The sequence below is a fragment of the Gadus morhua genome, unplaced genomic scaffold (assembly GCF_902167405.1).
Source record: "Gadus morhua unplaced genomic scaffold, gadMor3.0, whole genome shotgun sequence".
Taxonomy (NCBI): Eukaryota; Metazoa; Chordata; class Actinopteri; order Gadiformes; family Gadidae; genus Gadus; species Gadus morhua.
The window spans coordinates 1-25,616 of record NW_021964144.1 but is presented as its reverse complement, the minus strand read 5'-3'; positions in this window follow the sequence as shown (position 1 = coordinate 25,616).

Genomic DNA, 25,616 nt, shown 5'->3' with positions numbered 1-25,616 from the left:
TTCGTGATCCTCATTTGTTCAATGGTGACACTCTGACAAAAAGTCCAAATTGGGCAGTGTAAGGTCCAACTCTACATTTGTTCAATGGTGACACTCTGACAAAAAGTCCAAATTGGGCAGTGTAAGGTCCAACTCTACATTTGTTCAATGGTGACACTCTGACAAAAAGTCCAAATTGGGCAGTGTAAGGTCCAACTCTACATTTGTTCAATGGTGACACTCTGACAAAAAGTCCAAATTGGGCAGTTTAAGGTCCAAATTGAAAGTCCAAATTGAGGGTCCAAATTTAGGACCCAAAAGGTCCAAATTGAGGGTCCAAATTTAGGGTCCAAATTGAGGGTCCAAATTTAGGACCCAAAAGGTCCAAATTGAGGGTCCAAATTTAGGGTCCAAATTTAGGACCCAAAAGGTCCAAATTTAGGACCCAAAAGGTCCAAATTGAGGGTCCAAATTTAGGGTCCAAATTTAGGACCCAAAAGGTCCAAATTGAGGGTCCAAATTGAGGGTCCAAATTTGGGACCCAAAAGGTCCAAATTGAGGGTCCAAATTGAGGGTCCAAATTTAGGGTCCAAATTGAGGGTCCAAATTTAGGACCCAAAAGGTCCAAATTGAGGGTCCAAATTGAGGGTCCAAATTTAGGACCCAAAAGGTCCAAATTTAGGACCCAAAAGGTCCAAATTGAGGGTCCAAATTGAGGGTCCAAATTTAGGGTCCAAATTTAGGACCCAAAAGGTCCAAATTGAGGGTCCAAATTTAGGGTCCAAATTGAGGGTGCAAATTGAGGGTCCAAATTGAAGGTCAAAATTGGGCAGTGTAAACTTTTTTGGAAATTTTTTTTAGAAGATTTGACCAAGTGTGGAGTCAAAAAAGTTCCCACAGAAAGTGTCTAGGAGCACGTTTTATGCCATTTTGACTCGTTTGGTGATTTTATTAATTTGATTTTTTTTTTTATAATTAGAAATTTGAAAATTCATTTTTTTTTTTTTTTTATAATTTGAAATGAGAAAATTCATTTTTTTTTTTTTTGATATTTAGAAAATTGAAAATTCATTAATTATTATTATTTTTTTTTCTTTTTGATAATTTGAAATTTGACAAATCATTCACATTTAATTATTTATTTATTTTTTGGTCTGTGGTGCACTTTTTTGGAAAATTTGACCAAGTGTGGAGTCAAAAAAAATATCCGGCCCGATCCCATTCACCATTTTTTTAATTTGGAATTTGAAAATTCATTCCATTTTTTTTCATTCTTTTATTTTTTTTGATAATTAGAAATTTGAAAATTCATCACATTTTTTTTTCTTTTGATAAATTGAAATTTGAAAAATCTTCTTTTTTTTTTTTTGATAATTTGAAATCTTAAAATTGTAAATTAATATTTAAAAATTATATTAATTATTTTTTTTTCTTTTTGATTATTTGAAATTTGAATTTTTATTTTTTTTTATAATTTGAAATTTGAAAATTCTGAAAAGAAGTTCCCACAGAAAGTGTCTAGGAGCACGTTTTAGGCCATTTTGAGTCGTTCGGTGGTGGTCTGTGGTGCACTTTTTTGGAATTTCTTTCCACCACTTGTTGGCGCAATCTCGCCCAACGATTATATGTGAGTAGCAGGGCTCGGTCCGATCCTGAATCTGCAGGAATTATGTTTCTAGCCCCTTCCTATGCCGAGAAAATAACTTAAAACCGATCCAAATTAATTGACGTGTGTTTAGGTTATTAGAAATAGAAGGGAGATTGGTAGAGGCTCGTAGAGGTCTGGCTGGATCTGGGTGACACTGACAAAATTTCGTGATCCTCATTTGTTCAATGGTGACACTCTGACAAAAAGTCCAAATTGGGCAGTGTAAGGTCCAACTCTACATTTGTTCAATGGTGACACTCTGACAAAAAGTCCAAATTGGGCAGTGTAAGGTCCAACTCTACATTTGTTCAATGGTGACACTCTGACAAAAAGTCCAAATTGGGCAGTGTAAGGTCCAACTCTACATTTGTTCAATGGTGACACTCTGACAAAAAGTCCAAATTGGGCAGTTTAAGGTCCAAATTGAAAGTCCAAATTGAGGGTCCAAATTTAGGACCCAAAAGGTCCAAATTGAGGGTCCAAATTTAGGGTCCAAATTGAGGGTCCAAATTTAGGACCCAAAAGGTCCAAATTGAGGGTCCAAATTTAGGGTCCAAATTTAGGACCCAAAAGGTCCAAATTTAGGACCCAAAAGGTCCAAATTGAGGGTCCAAATTTAGGGTCCAAATTTAGGACCCAAAAGGTCCAAATTGAGGGTCCAAATTGAGGGTCCAAATTTGGGACCCAAAAGGTCCAAATTGAGGGTCCAAATTGAGGGTCCAAATTTAGGGTCCAAATTGAGGGTCCAAATTTAGGACCCAAAAGGTCCAAATTGAGGGTCCAAATTGAGGGTCCAAATTTAGGACCCAAAAGGTCCAAATTTAGGACCCAAAAGGTCCAAATTGAGGGTCCAAATTGAGGGTCCAAATTTAGGGTCCAAATTTAGGACCCAAAAGGTCCAAATTGAGGGTCCAAATTTAGGGTCCAAATTGAGGGTGCAAATTGAGGGTCCAAATTGAAGGTCAAAATTGGGCAGTGTAAACTTTTTTGGAAATTTTTTTTAGAAGATTTGACCAAGTGTGGAGTCAAAAAAGTTCCCACAGAAAGTGTCTAGGAGCACGTTTTATGCCATTTTGACTCGTTTGGTGATTTTATTAATTTGATTTTTTTTTTTATAATTAGAAATTTGAAAATTCATTTTTTTTTTTTTTGATAATTTGAAATGAGAAAATTCATTTTTTTTTTTTTTGATATTTAGAAAATTGAAAATTCATTAATTATTATTATTTTTTTTTTTTTTTGATAATTTGAAATTTGACAAATCATTCACATTTAATTATTTATTTATTTTTTGGTCTGTGGTGCACTTTTTTGGAAAATTTGACCAAGTGTGGAGTCAAAAAAAATATCCGGCCCGATCCCATTCACCATTTTTTTAATTTGGAATTTGAAAATTCATTCCATTTTTTTTCATTCTTTTATTTTTTTTGATAATTAGAAATTTGAAAATTCATCACATTTTTTTTTCTTTTGATAAATTGAAATTTGAAAAATCTTCTTTTTTTTTTTTTGATAATTTGAAATCTTAAAATTGTAAATTAATATTTAAAAATTATATTAATTATTTTTTTTTCTTTTTGATTATTTGAAATTTGAATTTTTATTTTTTTTTATAATTTGAAATTTGAAAATTCTGAAAAGAAGTTCCCACAGAAAGTGTCTAGGAGCACGTTTTAGGCCATTTTGAGTCGTTCGGTGGTGGTCTGTGGTGCACTTTTTTGGAATTTCTTTCCACCACTTGTTGGCGCAATCTCGCCCAACGATTATATGTGAGTAGCAGGGCTCGGTCCGATCCTGAATCTGCAGGAATTATGTTTCTAGCCCCTTCCTATGCCGAGAAAATAACTTAAAACCGATCCAAATTAATTGACGTGTGTTTAGGTTATTAGAAATAGAAGGGAGATTGGTAGAGGCTCGTAGAGGTCTGGCTGGATCTGGGTGACACTGACAAAATTTCGTGATCCTCATTTGTTCAATGGTGACACCCTGACAAAAAGTCCAAATTGGGCAGTGTAAGGTCCAACTCTACATTTGTTCAATGGTGACACTCTGACAAAAAGTCCAAATTGGGCAGTGTAAGGTCCAACTCTACATTTGTTCAATGGTGACACTCTGACAAAAAGTCCAAATTGGGCAGTGTAAGGTCCAACTCTACATTTGTTCAATGGTGACACTCTGACAAAAAGTCCAAATTGGGCAGTTTAAGGTCCAAATTGAAAGTCCAAATTGAGGGTCCAAATTTAGGACCCAAAAGGTCCAAATTGAGGGTCCAAATTTAGGGTCCAAATTGAGGGTCCAAATTTAGGACCCAAAAGGTCCAAATTGAGGGTCCAAATTTAGGGTCCAAATTTAGGACCCAAAAGGTCCAAATTTAGGACCCAAAAGGTCCAAATTGAGGGTCCAAATTTAGGGTCCAAATTTAGGACCCAAAAGGTCCAAATTGAGGGTCCAAATTGAGGGTCCAAATTTGGGACCCAAAAGGTCCAAATTGAGGGTCCAAATTGAGGGTCCAAATTTAGGGTCCAAATTGAGGGTCCAAATTTAGGACCCAAAAGGTCCAAATTGAGGGTCCAAATTGAGGGTCCAAATTTAGGACCCAAAAGGTCCAAATTTAGGACCCAAAAGGTCCAAATTGAGGGTCCAAATTGAGGGTCCAAATTTAGGGTCCAAATTTAGGACCCAAAAGGTCCAAATTGAGGGTCCAAATTTAGGGTCCAAATTGAGGGTGCAAATTGAGGGTCCAAATTGAAGGTCAAAATTGGGCAGTGTAAACTTTTTTGGAAATTTTTTTTAGAAGATTTGACCAAGTGTGGAGTCAAAAAAGTTCCCACAGAAAGTGTCTAGGAGCACGTTTTATGCCATTTTGACTCGTTTGGTGATTTTATTAATTTGATTTTTTTTTTTATAATTAGAAATTTGAAAATTCATTTTTTTTTTTTTTGATAATTTGAAATGAGAAAATTCATTTTTTTTTTTTTTGATATTTAGAAAATTGAAAATTCATTAATTATTATTTTTTTTTTTTTTCTTTTTGATAATTTGAAATTTGACAAATCATTCACATTTAATTATTTATTTATTTTTTGGTCTGTGGTGCACTTTTTTGGAAAATTTGACCAAGTGTGGAGTCAAAAAAAATATCCGATCCAAATTAATTGACGTGTGTTTAGGTTATTAGAAATAGAAGGGAGATTGGTAGAGGCTCGTAGAGGTCTGGCTGGATCTGGGTGACACTGACAAAATTTCGTGATCCTCATTTGTTCAATGGTGACACTCTGACAAAAAGTCCAAATTGGGCAGTGTAAGGTCCAACTCTACATTTGTTCAATGGTGACACTCTGACAAAAAGTCCAAATTGGGCAGTGTAAGGTCCAACTCTACATTTGTTCAATGGTGACACTCTGACAAAAAGTCCAAATTTAGGACCCAAAAGGTCCAAATTGAGGGTCCAAATTGAGGGTCCAAATTTAGGGTCCAAATTTAGGACCCAAAAGGTCCAAATTTAGGACCCAAAAGGTCCAAATTGAGGGTCCAAATTGAGGGTCCAAATTTAGGACCCAAAAGGTCCAAATTGAGGGTCCAAATTGAGGGTCCAAATTTAGGGTCCAAATTGAGGGTCCAAATTTAGGACCCAAAAGGTCCAAATTGAGGGTCCAAATTGAGGGTCCAAATTTAGGACCCAAAAGGTCCAAATTTAGGACCCAAAAGGTCCAAATTGAGGGTCCAAATTGAGGGTCCAAATTTAGGGTCCAAATTTAGGACCCAAAAGGTCCAAATTGAGGGTCCAAATTGAGGGTCCAAATTTAGGGTCCAAATTGAGGGTGCAAATTGAGGGTCCAAATTGAAGGTCAAAATTGGGCAGTGTAAACTTTTTTGGAATTTTTTTTTAGAAGATTTGACCAAGTGTGGAGTCAAAAAAGTTCCCACAGAAAGTGTCTAGGAGCACGTTTTATGCCATTTTGACTCGTTTGGTGATTTTATTAATTTGATTTTTTTTTTTATAATTAGAAATTTGAAAATTCATTTTTTTTTTTTTTGATAATTTGAAATGAGAAAATTCATTTTTTTTTTTTTTTGATATTTAGAAAATTGAAAATTCATTAATTATTATTATTATTTTTTTCTTTTTGATAATTTGAAATTTGACAAATCATTCACATTTAATTATTTATTTATTTTTTGGTCTGTGGTGCACTTTTTTGGAAAATTTGACCAAGTGTGGAGTCAAAAAAAATATCCGGCCCGATCCCATTCACCATTTTTTTAATTTGGAATTTGAAAATTCATTCCATTTTTTTTCATTCTTTTATTTTTTTTGATAATTAGAAATTTGAAAATTCATCACATTTTTTTTTCTTTTGATAAATTGAAATTTGAAAAATCTTCTTTTTTTTTTTTTGATAATTTGAAATCTTAAAATTTTAAATTAATATTTAAAAATTATATTAATTATTTTTTTTTCTTTTTGATTATTTGAAATTTGAATTTTTATTTTTTTTTATAATTTGAAATTTGAAAATTCTGAAAAGAAGTTCCCACAGAAAGTGTCTAGGAGCACGTTTTAGGCCATTTTGAGTCGTTCGGTGGTGGTCTGTGGTGCACTTTTTTGGAATTTCTTTCCACCACTTGTTGGCGCAATCTCGCCCAACGATTATATGTGAGTAGCAGGGCTCGGTCCGATCCTGAATCTGCAGGAATTATGTTTCTAGCCCCTTCCTATGCCGAGAAAATAACTTAAAACCGATCCAAATTAATTGACGTGTGTTTAGGTTATTAGACATAGAAGGGAGATTGGTAGAGGCTCGTAGAGGTCTGGCTGGATCTGGGTGACACTGACAAAATTTCGTGATCCTCATTTGTTCAATGGTGACACTCTGACAAAAAGTCCAAATTGGGCAGTGTAAGGTCCAACTCTACATTTGTTCAATGGTGACACTCTGACAAAAAGTCCAAATTGGGCAGTGTAAGGTCCAACTCTACATTTGTTCAATGGTGACACTCTGACAAAAAGTCCAAATTGGGCAGTGTAAGGTCCAACTCCACATTTGTTCAATGGTGACACTCTGACAAAAAGTCCAAATTGGGCAGTGTAAGGTCCAACTCTACATTTGTTCAATGGTGACACTCTGACAAAAAGTCCAAATTGGGCAGTTTAAGGTCCAAATTGAAAGTCCAAATTGAGGGTCCAAATTTAGGACCCAAAAGGTCCAAATTGAGGGTCCAAATTGAGGGTCCAAATTTAGGGTCCAAATTGAGGGTCCAAATTTAGGACCCAAAAGGTCCAAATTGAGGGTCCAAATTGAGGGTCCAAATTTAGGGTCCAAATTTAGGACCCAAAAGGTCCAAATTGAGGGTCCAAATTGAGGGTCCAAATTTAGGGTCCAAATTTAGGACCCAAAAGGTCCAAATTTAGGACCCAAAAGGTCCAAATTGAGGGTCCAAATTTAGGGTCCAAATTTAGGACCCAAAAGGTCCAAATTTAGGACCCAAAAGGTCCAAATTTAGGACCCAAAAGGTCCAAATTGAGGGTCCAAATTGAGGGTCCAAATTGAGGGTCCAAAATTAGGACCCAAAAGGTCCAAATTTAGGACCCAAAAGGTCCAAATTGAGGGTCCAAATTGAGGGTCCAAATTTAGGGTCCAAATTTAGGACCCAAAAGGTCCAAATTGAGGGTCCAAATTTAGGGTCCAAATTTAGGACCCAAAAGGTCCAAATTTAGGACCCAAAAGGTCCAAATTGAGGGTCCAAATTGAGGGTCCAAATTTAGGGTCCAAATTTAGGACCCAAAAGGTCCAAATTTAGGACCCAAAAGGTCCAAATTGAGGGTCCAAATTTAGGGTCCAAATTTAGGACCCAAAAGGTCCAAATTTAGGACCCAAAAGGTCCAAATTGAGGGTCCAAATTGAGGGTCCAAATTTAGGGTCCAAATTTAGGACCCAAAAGGTCCAAATTTAGGACCCAAAAGGTCCAAATTGAGGGTCCAAATTTAGGGTCCAAATTTAGGACCCAAAAGGTCCAAATTGAGGGTCCAAATTGAGGGTCCAAATTTAGGGTCCAAATTGAAGGTCCAAATTGAGGGTCCAAATTGAAGGTCCAAATTGAGGGTGCAAATTTAGGGTCCAAATTGAAGGTCAAAATTGGGCAGTGTAAACTTTTTTGGAATTTTTTTTTAGAAGATTTGACCAAGTGTGGAGTCAAAAAAGTTCCCACAGAAAGTGTCTAGGAGCACGTTTTATGCCATTTTGACTCGTTTGGTGATTTTATTAATTTGATTTTTTTTTTTATAATTAGAAATTTGAAAATTCATTTTTTTTTTTTTTTATAATTTGAAATGAGAAAATTCATTTTTTTTTTTTTTGATATTTAGAAAATTGAAAATTCATTAATTATTTATTTATTTATTTTCTTTTTGATAATTTGAAATTTGACAAATCATTCACATTTAATTATTTATTTATTTTTTGGTCTGTGGTGCACTTTTTTGGAAAATTTGACCAAGTGTGGAGTCAAAAAAAATATCCGGCCCGATCCCATTCACCATTTTTTTAATTTGGAATTTGAAAATTCATTCCATTTTTTTTCATTCTTTTATTTTTTTTGATAATTAGAAATTTGAAAATTCATCACATTTTTTTTTCTTTTGATAAATTGAAATTTGAAAAATCTTCTTTTTTTTTTTTTTATAATTTGAAATCTTAAAATTGTAAATTAATATTTAAAAATTATATTAATTATTTTTTTTTTCTTTTCGATTATTTGAAATTTGAATTTTTATTTTTTTTTATAATTTGAAATTTGAAAATTCTGAAAAGAAGTTCCCACAGAAAGTGTCTAGGAGCACGTTTTATACCATTTCGAGTCTTTTGGTGGTGGTCTGTGGTGCACTTTTTTTTTAGAAGATTTGACCAAGTGTGGAGTCAAAAAAAGTTCCCACAGAAAGTGTCTAGGAGCACGTTTTAGGCCATTTTGAGTCGTTCGGTGGTGGTCTGTGGTGCACTTTTTTGGAAAATTTGACCAAGTGTGGAGTCAAAAAAAGTTCCCACAGAAAGTGTCTAGGAGCTCGTTTTAGGCCATTTTGAGTCTTTTGGTGGTGGTCTGTGGTGCACTATTTTGGAATTTCTTTCCACCACTTGTTGGCGCAATCTCGCCCAACGATTATATGTGAGTAGCAGGGCTCGGTCCGATCCTGAATCTGCAGGAATTATGTTTCTAGCCCCTTCCTATGCCGAGAAAATAACTTAAAACCGATCCAAATTAATTGACGTGTGTTTAGGTTATTAGAAATAGAAGGGAGATTGGTAGAGGCTCGTAGAGGTCTGGCTGGATCTGGGTGACACTGACAAAATTTCGTGATCCTCATTTGTTCAATGGTGACACTCTGACAAAAAGTCCAAATTGGGCAGTTTAAGGTCCAAATTGAAAGTCCAAATTGAGGGTCCAAATTTAGGGTCCAAATTGAAGGTCCAAATGGAGGGTCCAAATTGAGGGTCCAAATTTAGGGTCCAAATTGAAGGTCCAAATTGAGGGTCCAAATTGAAGGTCCAAATTGAGGGTCCAAATTTAGGGTCCAAATTGAAGGTCCAAATTGAGGGTACAAATTGAAGGTCCAAATTGAAGGTCCAAATTGAAGGTCCAAATTGAAGGTCCAAATTGGGCAGTGTAAACTTTTTTGGAAAATTTGACCAAGTGTGGAGTCAAAAAAAGTTCCCACAGAAAGTGTCTAGGAGCACGTTTTAGGCCATTTTGAGTCGTTCGGTGGTGGTCTGTGGTGCACTTTTTTGGAAGATTTGACCAAGTGTGGAGTCAAAAAAAGTTCCCACAGAAAGTGTCTAGGAGCACGTTTTAGGCCATTTTGAGTCGTTCGGTGGTGGTCTGTGGTGCACTTTTTTGGAAAATTTGACCAAGTGTGGAGTCAAAAAAAGTTCCCACAGAAAGTGTCTAGGAGCTCGTTTTAGGCCATTTTGAGTCTTTTGGTGGTGGTCTGTGGTGCACTATTTTGGAATTTCTTTCCACCACTTGTTGGCGCAATCTCGCCCAACGATTATATGTGAGTAGCAGGGCTCGGTCCGATCCTGAATCTGCAGGAATTATGTTTCTAGCCCCTTCCTATGCCGAGAAAATAACTTAAAACCGATCCAAATTAATTGACGTGTGTTTAGGTTATTAGAAATAGAAGGGAGATTGGTAGAGGCTCGTAGAGGTCTGGCTGGATCTGGGTGACACTGACAAAATTTCGTGATCCTCATTTGTTCAATGGTGACACTCTGACAAAAAGTCCAAATTGGGCAGTTTAAGGTCCAAATTGAAAGTCCAAATTGAGGGTCCAAATTTAGGGTCCAAATTGAAGGTCCAAATGGAGGGTCCAAATTGAGGGTCCAAATTTAGGGTCCAAATTGAAGGTCCAAATTGAGGGTCCAAATTGAAGGTCCAAATTGAGGGTCCAAATTTAGGGTCCAAATTGAAGGTCCAAATTGAGGGTCCAAATTGAAGGTCCAAATTGAAGGTCCAAATTGAAGGTCCAAATTGAAGGTCCAAATTGGGCAGTGTAAACTTTTTTGGAAAATTTGACCAAGTGTGGAGTCAAAAAAAGTTCCCACAGAAAGTGTCTAGGAGCACGTTTTAGGCCATTTTGAGTCGTTCGGTGGTGGTCTGTGGTGCACTTTTTTGGAAAATTTGACCAAGTGTGGAGTCAAAAAAAGTTCCCACAGAAAGTGTCTAGGAGCTCGTTTTAGGCCATTTTGAGTCTTTTGGTGGTGGTCTGTGGTGCACTATTTTGGAATTTCTTTCCACCACTTGTTGGCGCAATCTCGCCCAACGATTATATGTGAGTAACAGGGCTCGGTCCGATCCTGAATCTGCAGGAATTATGTTTCTAGCCCCTTCCTATGCCGAGAAAATAACTTAAAACCGATCCAAATTAATTGACGTGTGTTTAGGTTATTAGAAATAGAAGGTAGATTGGTAGAGGCTCGTAGAGGTCTGGCTGGATCTGGGTGACACTGACAAAATTTCGTGATCCTCATTTGTTCAATGGTGACACTCTGACAAAAAGTCCAAATTGGGCAGTGTAAGGTCCAACTCTATATTTGTTCAATGGTGACACTGACAAAAAGTCCAAATTGGGCAGTGTAAGGTCCAACTCTACATTTGTTCAATGGTGACACTCTGACAAAAAGTCCAAATTGGACAGTGTAAGGTCCAACTCTACATTTGTTCTTTGTAAAAATGACTTCCAAATTCCAACCCCCAACTTCCAAATTCAGCCTATGATCCTTTTGCCCCCTGGTGGACATACAATTCTTTGTAAAAATGACTTCCAAATTCAGACCCCAACTTCCAAATTCAGCCTATGATCCTTCTGCCCCCTGGTGGACAAATAATTCTTTGTAAAAATTGCTTCCAACTTCCCACTTCCAACTTCCAGATTCAGCCCTTCCAAATCGAGTTTTGGACTAACGCCCCTGAATTATGCATGGTCATTGATGGAATTGCAACTTTTTTTCAAAGATTCATAACTTAGAGGGAAAAAAAGATAACGTTTTGAAAATATTTTTCTAGGGTACGGGTTCGTGAACCCTAACCTTGAACCCTAACCTTTTGAACCTTGACCTTCCTGGGAATTAATAAAAAATACCTTCCAAAATCAGTCCCTTCAACTTCCAACTTCCAAAATCAACATCCAAATTCGGACCAAGGTTAGGGTTTGAACCTTAATTAGGGTTAGGGTTAGGGTTAGGGTTAGGGTTAGGGTTAGGGTTAGGGTTAGGGTTAGGGTTAGGGTTAGGGTTAGGGTTAGGGTTAGGGTTAGGGTTAGGGTTAGGGTTAGGGTTAGGGTTAGGGTTAGGGTTAGGGTTAGGGTTAGGGTTAGGGTTAGGGTTAGGGTTAGGGTTAGGGTTAGGGTTAGGGTTAGGGTTAGGGTTAGGGTTAGGGTTAGGGTTAGGGTTAGGGTTAGGGTTAGGGTTAGGGTTAGGGTTAGGGTTAGGGTTAGGGTTAGGGTTAGGGTTAGGGTTAGGGTTAGGGTTAGGGTTAGGGTTAGGGTTAGGGTTAGGGTTAGGGTTAGGGTTAGGGTTAGGGTTAGGGTTAGGGTTAGGGTTAGGGTTAGGGTTAGGGTTAGGGTTAGGGTTAGGGTTAGGGTTAGGGTTAGGGTTAGGGTTAGGGTTAGGGTTAGGGTTAGGGTTAGGGTTAGGGTTAGGGTTAGGGTTAGGGTTAGGGTTAGGGTTAGGGTTAGGGTTAGGGTTAGGGTTAGGGTTAGGGTTAGGGTTAGGGTTAGGGTTAGGGTTAGGGTTAGGGTTAGGGTTAGGGTTAGGGTTAGGGTTAGGGTTAGGGTTAGGGTTAGGGTTAGGGTTAGGGTTAGGGTTAGGGTTAGGGTTAGGGTTAGGGTTAGGGTTAGGGTTAGGGTTAGGGTTAGGGTTAGGGTTAGGGTTAGGGTTAGGGTTAGGGTTAGGGTTAGGGTTAGGGTTAGGGTTAGGGTTAGGGTTAGGGTTAGGGTTAGGGTTAGGGTTAGGGTTAGGGTTAGGGTTAGGGTTAGGGTTAGGGTTAGGGTTAGGGTTAGGGTTAGGGTTAGGGTTAGGGTTAGGGTTAGGGTTAGGGTTAGGGTTAGGGTTAGGGTTAGGGTTAGGGTTAGGGTTAGGGTTAGGGTTAGGGTTAGGGTTAGGGTTAGGGTTAGGGTTAGGGTTAGGGTTAGGGTTAGGGTTAGGGTTAGGGTTAGGGTTAGGGTTAGGGTTAGGGTTAGGGTTAGGGTTAGGGTTAGGGTTAGGGTTAGGGTTAGGGTTAGGGTTAGGGTTAGGGTTAGGGTTAGGGTTAGGGTTAGGGTTAGGGTTAGGGTTAGGGTTAGGGTTAGGGTTAGGGTTAGGGTTAGGGTTAGGGTTAGGGTTAGGGTTAGGGTTAGGGTTAGGGTTAGGGTTAGGGTTAGGGTTAGGGTTAGGGTTAGGGTTAGGGTTAGGGTTAGGGTTAGGGTTAGGGTTAGGGTTAGGGTTAGGGTTAGGGTTAGGGTTAGGGTTAGGGTTAGGGTTAGGGTTAGGGTTAGGGTTAGGGTTAGGGTTAGGGTTAGGGTTAGGGTTAGGGTTAGGGTTAGGGTTAGGGTTAGGGTTAGGGTTAGGGTTAGGGTTAGGGTTAGGGTTAGGGTTAGGGTTAGGGTTAGGGTTAGGGTTAGGGTTAGGGTTAGGGTTAGGGTTAGGGTTAGGGTTAGGGTTAGGGTTAGGGTTAGGGTTAGGGTTAGGGTTAGGGTTAGGGTTAGGGTTAGGGTTAGGGTTAGGGTTAGGGTTAGGGTTAGGGTTAGGGTTAGGGTTAGGGTTAGGGTTAGGGTTAGGGTTAGGGTTAGGGTTAGGGTTAGGGTTAGGGTTAGGGTTAGGGTTAGGGTTAGGGTTAGGGTTAGGGTTAGGGTTAGGGTTAGGGTTAGGGTTAGGGTTAGGGTTAGGGTTAGGGTTAGGGTTAGGGTTAGGGTTAGGGTTAGGGTTAGGGTTAGGGTTAGGGTTAGGGTTAGGGTTAGGGTTAGGGTTAGGGTTAGGGTTAGGGTTAGGGTTAGGGTTAGGGTTAGGGTTAGGGTTAGGGTTAGGGTTAGGGTTAGGGTTAGGGTTAGGGTTAGGGTTAGGGTTAGGGTTAGGGTTAGGGTTAGGGTTAGGGTTAGGGTTAGGGTTAGGGTTAGGGTTAGGGTTAGGGTTAGGGTTAGGGTTAGGGTTAGGGTTAGGGTTAGGGTTAGGGTTAGGGTTAGGGTTAGGGTTAGGGTTAGGGTTAGGGTTAGGGTTAGGGTTAGGGTTAGGGTTAGGGTTAGGGTTAGGGTTAGGGTTAGGGTTAGGGTTAGGGTTAGGGTTAGGGTTAGGGTTAGGGTTAGGGTTAGGGTTAGGGTTAGGGTTAGGGTTAGGGTTAGGGTTAGGGTTAGGGTTAGGGTTAGGGTTAGGGTTAGGGTTAGGGTTAGGGTTAGGGTTAGGGTTAGGGTTAGGGTTAGGGTTAGGGTTAGGGTTAGGGTTAGGGTTAGGGTTAGGGTTAGGGTTAGGGTTAGGGTTAGGGTTAGGGTTAGGGTTAGGGTTAGGGTTAGGGTTAGGGTTAGGGTTAGGGTTAGGGTTAGGGTTAGGGTTAGGGTTAGGGTTAGGGTTAGGGTTAGGGTTAGGGTTAGGGTTAGGGTTAGGGTTAGGGTTAGGGTTAGGGTTAGGGTTAGGGTTAGGGTTAGGGTTAGGGTTAGGGTTAGGGTTAGGGTTAGGGTTAGGGTTAGGGTTAGGGTTAGGGTTAGGGTTAGGGTTAGGGTTAGGGTTAGGGTTAGGGTTAGGGTTAGGGTTAGGGTTAGGGTTAGGGTTAGGGTTAGGGTTAGGGTTAGGGTTAGGGTTAGGGTTAGGGTTAGGGTTAGGGTTAGGGTTAGGGTTAGGGTTAGGGTTAGGGTTAGGGTTAGGGTTAGGGTTAGGGTTAGGGTTAGGGTTAGGGTTAGGGTTAGGGTTAGGGTTAGGGTTAGGGTTAGGGTTAGGGTTAGGGTTAGGGTTAGGGTTAGGGTTAGGGTTAGGGTTAGGGTTAGGGTTAGGGTTAGGGTTAGGGTTAGGGTTAGGGTTAGGGTTAGGGTTAGGGTTAGGGTTAGGGTTAGGGTTAGGTTAGGGTTAGGGTTAGGGTTAGGGTTAGGGTTAGGGTTAGGGTTAGGGTTAGGGTTAGGGTTAGGGTTAGGGTTAGGGTTAGGGTTAGGGTTAGGGTTAGGGTTAGGGTTAGGGTTAGGGTTAGGGTTAGGGTTAGGGTTAGGGTTAGGGTTAGGGTTAGGGTTAGGGTTAGGGTTAGGGTTAGGGTTAGGGTTAGGGTTAGGGTTAGGGTTAGGGTTAGGGTTAGGGTTAGGGTTAGGGTTAGGGTTAGGGTTAGGGTTAGGGTTAGGGTTAGGGTTAGGGTTAGGGTTAGGGTTAGGGTTAGGGTTAGGGTTAGGGTTAGGGTTAGGGTTAGGGTTAGGGTTAGGGTTAGGGTTAGGGTTAGGGTTAGGGTTAGGGTTAGGGTTAGGGTTAGGGTTAGGGTTAGGGTTAGGGTTAGGGTTAGGGTTAGGGTTAGGGTTAGGGTTAGGGTTAGGGTTAGGGTTAGGGTTAGGGTTAGGGTTAGGGTTAGGGTTAGGGTTAGGGTTAGGGTTAGGGTTAGGGTTAGGGTTAGGGTTAGGGTTAGGGTTAGGGTTAGGGTTAGGGTTAGGGTTAGGGTTAGGGTTAGGGTTAGGGTTAGGGTTAGGGTTAGGGTTAGGGTTAGGGTTAGGGTTAGGGTTAGGGTTAGGGTTAGGGTTAGGGTTAGGGTTAGGGTTAGGGTTAGGGTTAGGGTTAGGGTTAGGGTTAGGGTTAGGGTTAGGGTTAGGGTTAGGGTTAGGGTTAGGGTTAGGGTTAGGGTTAGGGTTAGGGTTAGGGTTAGGGTTAGGGTTAGGGTTAGGGTTAGGGTTAGGGTTAGGGTTAGGGTTAGGGTTAGGGTTAGGGTTAGGGTTAGGGTTAGGGTTAGGGTTAGGGTTAGGGTTAGGGTTAGGGTTAGGGTTAGGGTTAGGGTTAGGGTTAGGGTTAGGGTTAGGGTTAGGGTTAGGGTTAGGGTTAGGGTTAGGGTTAGGGTTAGGGTTAGGGTTAGGGTTAGGGTTAGGGTTAGGGTTAGGGTTAGGGTTAGGGTTAGGGTTAGGGTTAGGGTTAGGGTTAGGGTTAGGGTTAGGGTTAGGGTTAGGGTTAGGGTTAGGGTTAGGGTTAGGGTTAGGGTTAGGGTTAGGGTTAGGGTTAGGGTTAGGGTTAGGGTTAGGGTTAGGGTTAGGGTTAGGGTTAGGGTTAGGGTTAGGGTTAGGGTTAGGGTTAGGGTTAGGGTTAGGGTTAGGGTTAGGGTTAGGGTTAGGGTTAGGGTTAGGGTTAGGGTTAGGGTTAGGGTTAGGGTTAGGGTTAGGGTTAGGGTTAGGGTTAGGGTTAGGGTTAGGGTTAGGGTTAGGGTTAGGGTTAGGGTTAGGGTTAGGGTTAGGGTTAGGGTTAGGGTTAGGGTTAGGGTTAGGGTTAGGGTTAGGGTTAGGGTTAGGGTTAGGGTTAGGGTTAGGGTTAGGGTTAGGGTTAGGGTTAGGGTTAGGGTTAGGGTTAGGGTTAGGGTTAGGGTTAGGGTTAGGGTTAGGGTTAGGGTTAGGGTTAGGGTTAGGGTTAGGGTTAGGGTTAGGGTTAGGGTTAGGGTTAGGGTTAGGGTTAGGGTTAGGGTTAGGGTTAGGGTTAGGGTTAGGGTTAGGGTTAGGGTTAGGGTTAGGGTTAGGGTTAGGGTTAGGGTTAGGGTTAGGGTTAGGGTTAGGGTTAGGGTTAGGGTTAGGGTTAGGGTTAGGGTTAGGGTTAGGGTTAGGGTTAGGGTTAGGGTTAGGGTTAGGGTTAGGGTTAGGGTTAGGGTTAGGGTTAGGGTTAGGGTTAGGGTTAGGGTTAGGGTTAGGGTTAGGGTTAGGGTTAGGGTTAGGGTTAGGGTTAGGGTTAGGGTTAGGGTTAGGGTTAGGGTTAGGGTTAGGGTTAGGGTTAGGGTTAGGGTTAGGGTTAGGGTTAGGGTTAGGGTTAGGGTTAGGGTTAGGGTTAGGGTTAGGGTTAGGGTTAGGGTTAGGGTTAGGGTTAGGGTTAGGGTTAGGGTTAGGGTTAGGGTTAGGGTTAGGGTTAGGGTTAGGGTTAGGGTTAGGGTTAGGGTTAGGGTTAGGGTTAGGGTTAGGGTTAGGGTTAGGGTTAGGGTTAGGGTTAGGGTTAGGGTTAGGGTTAGGGTTAGGGTTAGGGTTAGGGTTAGGGTTAGGGTTAGGGTTAGGGTTAGGGTTAGGGTTAGGGTTAGGGTTAGGGTTAGGGTTAGGGTTAGGGTTAGGGTTAGGGTTAGGGTTAGGGTTAGGGTTAGGGTTAGGGTTAGGGTTAGGGTTAGGGTTAGGGTTAGGGTTAGGGTTAGGGTTAGGGTTAGGGTTAGGGTTAGGGTTAGGGTTAGGGTTAGGGTTAGGGTTAGGGTTAGGGTTAGGGTTAGGGTTAGGGTTAGGGTTAGGGTTAGGGTTAGGGTTAGGGTTAGGGTTAGGGTTAGGGTTAGGGTTAGGGTTAGGGTTAGGGTTAGGGTTAGGGTTAGGGTTAGGGTTAGGGTTAGGGTTAGGGTTAGGGTTAGGGTTAGGGTTAGGGTTAGGGTTAGGGTTAGGGTTAGGGTTAGGGTTAGGGTTAGGGTTAGGGTTAGGGTTAGGGTTAGGGTTAGGGTTAGGGTTAGGGTTAGGGTTAGGGTTAGGGTTAGGGTTAGGGTTAGGGTTAGGGTTAGGGTTAGGGTTAGGGTTAGGGTTAGGGTTAGGGTTAGGGTTAGGGTTAGGGTTAGGGTTAGGGTTAGGGTTAGGGTTAGGGTTAGGGTTAGGGTTAGGGTTAGGGTTAGGGTTAGGGTTAGGGTTAGGGTTAGGGTTAGGGTTAGGGTTAGGGTTAGGGTTAGGGTTAGGGTTAGGGTTAGGGTTAGGGTTAGGGTTAGGGTTAGGGTTAGGGTTAGGGTTAGGGTTAGGGTTAGGGTTAGGGTTAGGGTTAGGGTTAGGGTTAGGGTTAGGGTTAGGGTTAGGGTTAGGGTTAGGGTTAGGGTTAGGGTTAGGGTTAGGGTTAGGGTTAGGGTTAGGGTTAGGGTTAGGGTTAGGGTTAGGGTTAGGGTTAGGGTTAGGGTTAGGGTTAGGGTTAGGGTTAGGGTTAGGGTTAGGGTTAGGGTTAGGGTTAGGGTTAGGGTTAGGGTTAGGGTTAGGGTTAGGGTTAGGGTTAGGGTTAGGGTTAGGGTTAGGGTTAGGGTTAGGGTTAGGGTTAGGGTTAGGGTTAGGGTTAGGGTTAGGGTTAGGGTTAGGGTTAGGGTTAGGGTTAGGGTTAGGGTTAGGGTTAGGGTTAGGGTTAGGGTTAGGGTTAGGGTTAGGGTTAGGGTTAGGGTTAGGGTTAGGGTTAGGGTTAGGGTTAGGGTTAGGGTTAGGGTTAGGGTTAGGGTTAGGGTTAGGGTTAGGGTTAGGGTTAGGGTTAGGGTTAGGGTTAGGGTTAGGGTTAGGGTTAGGGTTAGGGTTAGGGTTAGGGTTAGGGTTAGGGTTAGGGTTAGGGTTAGGGTTAGGGTTAGGGTTAGGGTTAGGGTTAGGGTTAGGGTTAGGGTTAGGGTTAGGGTTAGGGTTAGGGTTAGGGTTAGGGTTAGGGTTAGGGTTAGGGTTAGGGTTAGGGTTAGGGTTAGGGTTAGGGTTAGGGTTAGGGTTAGGGTTAGGGTTAGGGTTAGGGTTAGGGTTAGGGTTAGGGTTAGGGTTAGGGTTAGGGTTAGGGTTAGGGTTAGGGTTAGGGTTAGGGTTAGGGTTAGGGTTAGGGTTAGGGTTAGGGTTAGGGTTAGGGTTAGGGTTAGGGTTAGGGTTAGGGTTAGGGTTAGGGTTAGGGTTAGGGTTAGGGTTAGGGTTAGGGTTAGGGTTAGGGTTAGGGTTAGGGTTAGGGTTAGGGTTAGGGTTAGGGTTAGGGTTAGGGTTAGGGTTAGGGTTAGGGTTAGGGTTAGGGTTAGGGTTAGGGTTAGGGTTAGGGTTAGGGTTAGGGTTAGGGTTAGGGTTAGGGTTAGGGTTAGGGTTAGGGTTAGGGTTAGGGTTAGGGTTAGGGTTAGGGTTAGGGTTAGGGTTAGGGTTAGGGTTAGGGTTAGGGTTAGGGTTAGGGTTAGGGTTAGGGTTAGGGTTAGGGTTAGGGTTAGGGTTAGGGTTAGGGTTAGGGTTAGGGTTAGGGTTAGGGTTAGGGTTAGGGTTAGGGTTAGGGTTAGGGTTAGGGTTAGGGTTAGGGTTAGGGTTAGGGTTAGGGTTAGGGTTAGGGTTAGGGTTAGGGTTAGGGTTAGGGTTAGGGTTAGGGTTAGGGTTAGGGTTAGGGTTAGGGTTAGGGTTAGGGTTAGGGTTAGGGTTAGGGTTAGGGTTAGGGTTAGGGTTAGGGTTAGGGTTAGGGTTAGGGTTAGGGTTAGGGTTAGGGTTAGGGTTAGGGTTAGGGTTAGGGTTAGGGTTAGGGTTAGGGTTAGGGTTAGGGTTAGGGTTAGGGTTAGGGTTAGGGTTAGGGTTAGGGTTAGGGTTAGGGTTAGGGTTAGGGTTAGGGTTAGGGTTAGGGTTAGGGTTAGGGTTAGGGTTAGGGTTAGGGTTAGGGTTAGGGTTAGGGTTAGGGTTAGGGTTAGGGTTAGGGTTAGGGTTAGGGTTAGGGTTAGGGTTAGGGTTAGGGTTAGGGTTAGGGTTAGGGTTAGGGTTAGGGTTAGGGTTAGGGTTAGGGTTAGGGTTAGGGTTAGGGTTAGGGTTAGGGTTAGGGTTAGGGTTAGGGTTAGGGTTAGGGTTAGGGTTAGGGTTAGGGTTAGGGTTAGGGTTAGGGTTAGGGTTAGGGTTAGGGTTAGGGTTAGGGTTAGGGTTAGGGTTAGGGTTAGGGTTAGGGTTAGGGTTAGGGTTAGGGTTAGGGTTAGGGTTAGGGTTAGGGTTAGGGTTAGGGTTAGGGTTAGGGTTAGGGTTAGGGTTAGGGTTAGGGTTAGGGTTAGGGTTAGGGTTAGGGTTAGGGTTAGGGTTAGGGTTAGGGTTAGGGTTAGGGTTAGGGTTAGGGTTAGGGTTAGGGTTAGGGTTAGGGTTAGGGTTAGGGTTAGGGTTAGGGTTAGGGTTAGGGTTAGGGTTAGGGTTAGGGTTAGGGTTAGGGTTAGGGTTAGGGTTAGGGTTAGGGTTAGGGTTAGGGTTAGGGTTAGGGTTAGGGTTAGGGTTAGGGTTAGGGTTAGGGTTAGGGTTAGGGTTAGGGTTAGGGTTAGGGTTAGGGTTAGGGTTAGGGTTAGGGTTAGGGTTAGGGTTAGGGTTAGGGTTAGGGTTAGGGTTAGGGTTAGGGTTAGGGTTAGGGTTAGGGTTAGGGTTAGGGTTAGGGTTAGGGTTAGGGTTAGGGTTAGGGTTAGGGTTAGGGTTAGGGTTAGGGTTAGGGTTAGGGTTAGGGTTAGGGTTAGGGTTAGGGTTAGGGTTAGGGTTAGGGTTAGGGTTAGGGTTAGGGTTAGGGTTAGGGTTAGGGTTAGGGTTAGGGTTAGGGTTAGGGTTAGGGTTAGGGTTAGGGTTAGGGTTAGGGTTAGGGTTAGGGTTAGGGTTAGGGTTAGGGTTAGGGTTAGGGTTAGGGTTAGGGTTAGGGTTAGGGTTAGGGTTAGGGTTAGGGTTAGGGTTAGGGTTAGGGTTAGGGTTAGGGTTAGGGTTAGGGTTAGGGTTAGGGTTAGGGTTAGGGTTAGGGTTAGGGTTAGGGTTAGGGTTAGGGTTAGGGTTAGGGTTAGGGTTAGGGTTAGGGTTAGGGTTAGGGTTAGGGTTAGGGTTAGGGTTAGGGTTAGGGTTAGGGTTAGGGTTAGGGTTAGGGTTAGGGTTAGGGTTAGGGTTAGGGTTAGGGTTAGGGTTAGGGTTAGGGTTAGGGTTAGGGTTAGGGTTAGGGTTAGGGTTAGGGTTAGGGTTAGGGTTAGGGTTAGGGTTAGGGTTAGGGTTAGGGTTAGGGTTAGGGTTAGGGTTAGGGTTAGGGTTAGGGTTAGGGTTAGGGTTAGGGTTAGGGTTAGGGTTAGGGTTAGGGTTAGGGTTAGGGTTAGGGTTAGGGTTAGGGTTAGGGTTAGGGTTAGGGTTAGGGTTAGGGTTAGGGTTAGGGTTAGGGTTAGGGTTAGGGTTAGGGTTAGGGTTAGGGTTAGGGTTAGGGTTAGGGTTAGGGTTAGGGTTAGGGTTAGGGTTAGGGTTAGGGTTAGGGTTAGGGTTAGGGTTAGGGTTAGGGTTAGGGTTAGGGTTAGGGTTAGGGTTAGGGTTAGGGTTAGGGTTAGGGTTAGGGTTAGGGTTAGGGTTAGGGTTAGGGTTAGGGTTAGGGTTAGGGTTAGGGTTAGGGTTAGGGTTAGGGTTAGGGTTAGGGTTAGGGTTAGGGTTAGGGTTAGGGTTAGGGTTAGGGTTAGGGTTAGGGTTAGGGTTAGGGTTAGGGTTAGGGTTAGGGTTAGGGTTAGGGTTAGGGTTAGGGTTAGGGTTAGGGTTAGGGTTAGGGTTAGGGTTAGGGTTAGGGTTAGGGTTAGGGTTAGGGTTAGGGTTAGGGTTAGGGTTAGGGTTAGGGTTAGGGTTAGGGTTAGGGTTAGGGTTAGGGTTAGGGTTAGGGTTAGGGTTAGGGTTAGGGTTAGGGTTAGGGTTAGGGTTAGGGTTAGGGTTAGGGTTAGGGTTAGGGTTAGGGTTAGGGTTAGGGTTAGGGTTAGGGTTAGGGTTAGGGTTAGGGTTAGGGTTAGGGTTAGGGTTAGGGTTAGGGTTAGGGTTAGGGTTAGGGTTAGGGTTAGGGTTAGGGTTAGGGTTAGGGTTAGGGTTAGGGTTAGGGTTAGGGTTAGGGTTAGGGTTAGGGTTAGGGTTAGGGTTAGGGTTAGGGTTAGGGTTAGGGTTAGGGTTAGGGTTAGGGTTAGGGTTAGGGTTAGGGTTAGGGTTAGGGTTAGGGTTAGGGTTAGGGTTAGGGTTAGGGTTAGGGTTAGGGTTAGGGTTAGGGTTAGGGTTAGGGTTAGGGTTAGGGTTAGGGTTAGGGTTAGGGTTAGGGTTAGGGTTAGGGTTAGGGTTAGGGTTAGGGTTAGGGTTAGGGTTAGGGTTAGGGTTAGGGTTAGGGTTAGGGTTAGGGTTAGGGTTAGGGTTAGGGTTAGGGTTAGGGTTAGGGTTAGGGTTAGGGTTAGGGTTAGGGTTAGGGTTAGGGTTAGGGTTAGGGTTAGGGTTAGGGTTAGGGTTAGGGTTAGGGTTAGGGTTAGGGTTAGGGTTAGGGTTAGGGTTAGGGTTAGGGTTAGGGTTAGGGTTAGGGTTAGGGTTAGGGTTAGGGTTAGGGTTAGGGTTAGGGTTAGGGTTAGGGTTAGGGTTAGGGTTAGGGTTAGGGTTAGGGTTAGGGTTAGGGTTAGGGTTAGGGTTAGGGTTAGGGTTAGGGTTAGGGTTAGGGTTAGGGTTAGGGTTAGGGTTAGGGTTAGGGTTAGGGTTAGGGTTAGGGTTAGGGTTAGGGTTAGGGTTAGGGTTAGGGTTAGGGTTAGGGTTAGGGTTAGGGTTAGGGTTAGGGTTAGGGTTAGGGTTAGGGTTAGGGTTAGGGTTAGGGTTAGGGTTAGGGTTAGGGTTAGGGTTAGGGTTAGGGTTAGGGTTAGGGTTAGGGTTAGGGTTAGGGTTAGGGTTAGGGTTAGGGTTAGGGTTAGGGTTAGGGTTAGGGTTAGGGTTAGGGTTAGGGTTAGGGTTAGGGTTAGGGTTAGGGTTAGGGTTAGGGTTAGGGTTAGGGTTAGGGTTAGGGTTAGGGTTAGGGTTAGGGTTAGGGTTAGGGTTAGGGTTAGGGTTAGGGTTAGGGTTAGGGTTAGGGTTAGGGTTAGGGTTAGGGTTAGGGTTAGGGTTAGGGTTAGGGTTAGGGTTAGGGTTAGGGTTAGGGTTAGGGTTAGGGTTAGGGTTAGGGTTAGGGTTAGGGTTAGGGTTAGGGTTAGGGTTAGGGTTAGGGTTAGGGTTAGGGTTAGGGTTAGGGTTAGGGTTAGGGTTAGGGTTAGGGTTAGGGTTAGGGTTAGGGTTAGGGTTAGGGTTAGGGTTAGGGTTAGGGTTAGGGTTAGGGTTAGGGTTAGGGTTAGGGTTAGGGTTAGGGTTAGGGTTAGGGTTAGGGTTAGGGTTAGGGTTAGGGTTAGGGTTAGGGTTAGGGTTAGGGTTAGGGTTAGGGTTAGGGTTAGGGTTAGGGTTAGGGTTAGGGTTAGGGTTAGGGTTAGGGTTAGGGTTAGGGTTAGGGTTAGGGTTAGGGTTAGGGTTAGGGTTAGGGTTAGGGTTAGGGTTAGGGTTAGGGTTAGGGTTAGGGTTAGGGTTAGGGTTAGGGTTAGGGTTAGGGTTAGGGTTAGGGTTAGGGTTAGGGTTAGGGTTAGGGTTAGGGTTAGGGTTAGGGTTAGGGTTAGGGTTAGGGTTAGGGTTAGGGTTAGGGTTAGGGTTAGGGTTAGGGTTAGGGTTAGGGTTAGGGTTAGGGTTAGGGTTAGGGTTAGGGTTAGGGTTAGGGTTAGGGTTAGGGTTAGGGTTAGGGTTAGGGTTAGGGTTAGGGTTAGGGTTAGGGTTAGGGTTAGGGTTAGGGTTAGGGTTAGGGTTAGGGTTAGGGTTAGGGTTAGGGTTAGGGTTAGGGTTAGGGTTAGGGTTAGGGTTAGGGTTAGGGTTAGGGTTAGGGTTAGGGTTAGGGTTAGGGTTAGGGTTAGGGTTAGGGTTAGGGTTAGGGTTAGGGTTAGGGTTAGGGTTAGGGTTAGGGTTAGGGTTAGGGTTAGGGTTAGGGTTAGGGTTAGGGTTAGGGTTAGGGTTAGGGTTAGGGTTAGGGTTAGGGTTAGGGTTAGGGTTAGGGTTAGGGTTAGGGTTAGGGTTAGGGTTAGGGTTAGGGTTAGGGTTAGGGTTAGGGTTAGGGTTAGGGTTAGGGTTAGGGTTAGGGTTAGGGTTAGGGTTAGGGTTAGGGTTAGGGTTAGGGTTAGGGTTAGGGTTAGGGTTAGGGTTAGGGTTAGGGTTAGGGTTAGGGTTAGGGTTAGGGTTAGGGTTAGGGTTAGGGTTAGGGTTAGGGTTAGGGTTAGGGTTAGGGTTAGGGTTAGGGTTAGGGTTAGGGTTAGGGTTAGGGTTAGGGTTAGGGTTAGGGTTAGGGTTAGGGTTAGGGTTAGGGTTAGGGTTAGGGTTAGGGTTAGGGTTAGGGTTAGGGTTAGGGTTAGGGTTAGGGTTAGGGTTAGGGTTAGGGTTAGGGTTAGGGTTAGGGTTAGGGTTAGGGTTAGGGTTAGGGTTAGGGTTAGGGTTAGGGTTAGGGTTAGGGTTAGGGTTAGGGTTAGGGTTAGGGTTAGGGTTAGGGTTAGGGTTAGGGTTAGGGTTAGGGTTAGGGTTAGGGTTAGGGTTAGGGTTAGGGTTAGGGTTAGGGTTAGGGTTAGGGTTAGGGTTAGGGTTAGGGTTAGGGTTAGGGTTAGGGTTAGGGTTAGGGTTAGGGTTAGGGTTAGGGTTAGGGTTAGGGTTAGGGTTAGGGTTAGGGTTAGGGTTAGGGTTAGGGTTAGGGTTAGGGTTAGGGTTAGGGTTAGGGTTAGGGTTAGGGTTAGGGTTAGGGTTAGGGTTAGGGTTAGGGTTAGGGTTAGGGTTAGGGTTAGGGTTAGGGTTAGGGTTAGGGTTAGGGTTAGGGTTAGGGTTAGGGTTAGGGTTAGGGTTAGGGTTAGGGTTAGGGTTAGGGTTAGGGTTAGGGTTAGGGTTAGGGTTAGGGTTAGGGTTAGGGTTAGGGTTAGGGTTAGGGTTAGGGTTAGGGTTAGGGTTAGGGTTAGGGTTAGGGTTAGGGTTAGGGTTAGGGTTAGGGTTAGGGTTAGGGTTAGGGTTAGGGTTAGGGTTAGGGTTAGGGTTAGGGTTAGGGTTAGGGTTAGGGTTAGGGTTAGGGTTAGGGTTAGGGTTAGGGTTAGGGTTAGGGTTAGGGTTAGGGTTAGGGTTAGGGTTAGGGTTAGGGTTAGGGTTAGGGTTAGGGTTAGGGTTAGGGTTAGGGTTAGGGTTAGGGTTAGGGTTAGGGTTAGGGTTAGGGTTAGGGTTAGGGTTAGGGTTAGGGTTAGGGTTAGGGTTAGGGTTAGGGTTAGGGTTAGGGTTAGGGTTAGGGTTAGGGTTAGGGTTAGGGTTAGGGTTAGGGTTAGGGTTAGGGTTAGGGTTAGGGTTAGGGTTAGGGTTAGGGTTAGGGTTAGGGTTAGGGTTAGGGTTAGGGTTAGGGTTAGGGTTAGGGTTAGGGTTAGGGTTAGGGTTAGGGTTAGGGTTAGGGTTAGGGTTAGGGTTAGGGTTAGGGTTAGGGTTAGGGTTAGGGTTAGGGTTAGGGTTAGGGTTAGGGTTAGGGTTAGGGTTAGGGTTAGGGTTAGGGTTAGGGTTAGGGTTAGGGTTAGGGTTAGGGTTAGGGTTAGGGTTAGGGTTAGGGTTAGGGTTAGGGTTAGGGTTAGGGTTAGGGTTAGGGTTAGGGTTAGGGTTAGGGTTAGGGTTAGGGTTAGGGTTAGGGTTAGGGTTAGGGTTAGGGTTAGGGTTAGGGTTAGGGTTAGGGTTAGGGTTAGGGTTAGGGTTAGGGTTAGGGTTAGGGTTAGGGTTAGGGTTAGGGTTAGGGTTAGGGTTAGGGTTAGGGTTAGGGTTAGGGTTAGGGTTAGGGTTAGGGTTAGGGTTAGGGTTAGGGTTAGGGTTAGGGTTAGGGTTAGGGTTAGGGTTAGGGTTAGGGTTAGGGTTAGGGTTAGGGTTAGGGTTAGGGTTAGGGTTAGGGTTAGGGTTAGGGTTAGGGTTAGGGTTAGGGTTAGGGTTAGGGTTAGGGTTAGGGTTAGGGTTAGGGTTAGGGTTAGGGTTAGGGTTAGGGTTAGGGTTAGGGTTAGGGTTAGGGTTAGGGTTAGGGTTAGGGTTAGGGTTAGGGTTAGGGTTAGGGTTAGGGTTAGGGTTAGGGTTAGGGTTAGGGTTAGGGTTAGGGTTAGGGTTAGGGTTAGGGTTAGGGTTAGGGTTAGGGTTAGGGTTAGGGTTAGGGTTAGGGTTAGGGTTAGGGTTAGGGTTAGGGTTAGGGTTAGGGTTAGGGTTAGGGTTAGGGTTAGGGTTAGGGTTAGGGTTAGGGTTAGGGTTAGGGTTAGGGTTAGGGTTAGGGTTAGGGTTAGGGTTAGGGTTAGGGTTAGGGTTAGGGTTAGGGTTAGGGTTAGGGTTAGGGTTAGGGTTAGGGTTAGGGTTAGGGTTAGGGTTAGGGTTAGGGTTAGGGTTAGGGTTAGGGTTAGGGTTAGGGTTAGGGTTAGGGTTAGGGTTAGGGTTAGGGTTAGGGTTAGGGTTAGGGTTAGGGTTAGGGTTAGGGTTAGGGTTAGGGTTAGGGTTAGGGTTAGGGTTAGGGTTAGGGTTAGGGTTAGGGTTAGGGTTAGGGTTAGGGTTAGGGTTAGGGTTAGGGTTAGGGTTAGGGTTAGGGTTAGGGTTAGGGTTAGGGTTAGGGTTAGGGTTAGGGTTAGGGTTAGGGTTAGGGTTAGGGTTAGGGTTAGGGTTAGGGTTAGGGTTAGGGTTAGGGTTAGGGTTAGGGTTAGGGTTAGGGTTAGGGTTAGGGTTAGGGTTAGGGTTAGGGTTAGGGTTAGGGTTAGGGTTAGGGTTAGGGTTAGGGTTAGGGTT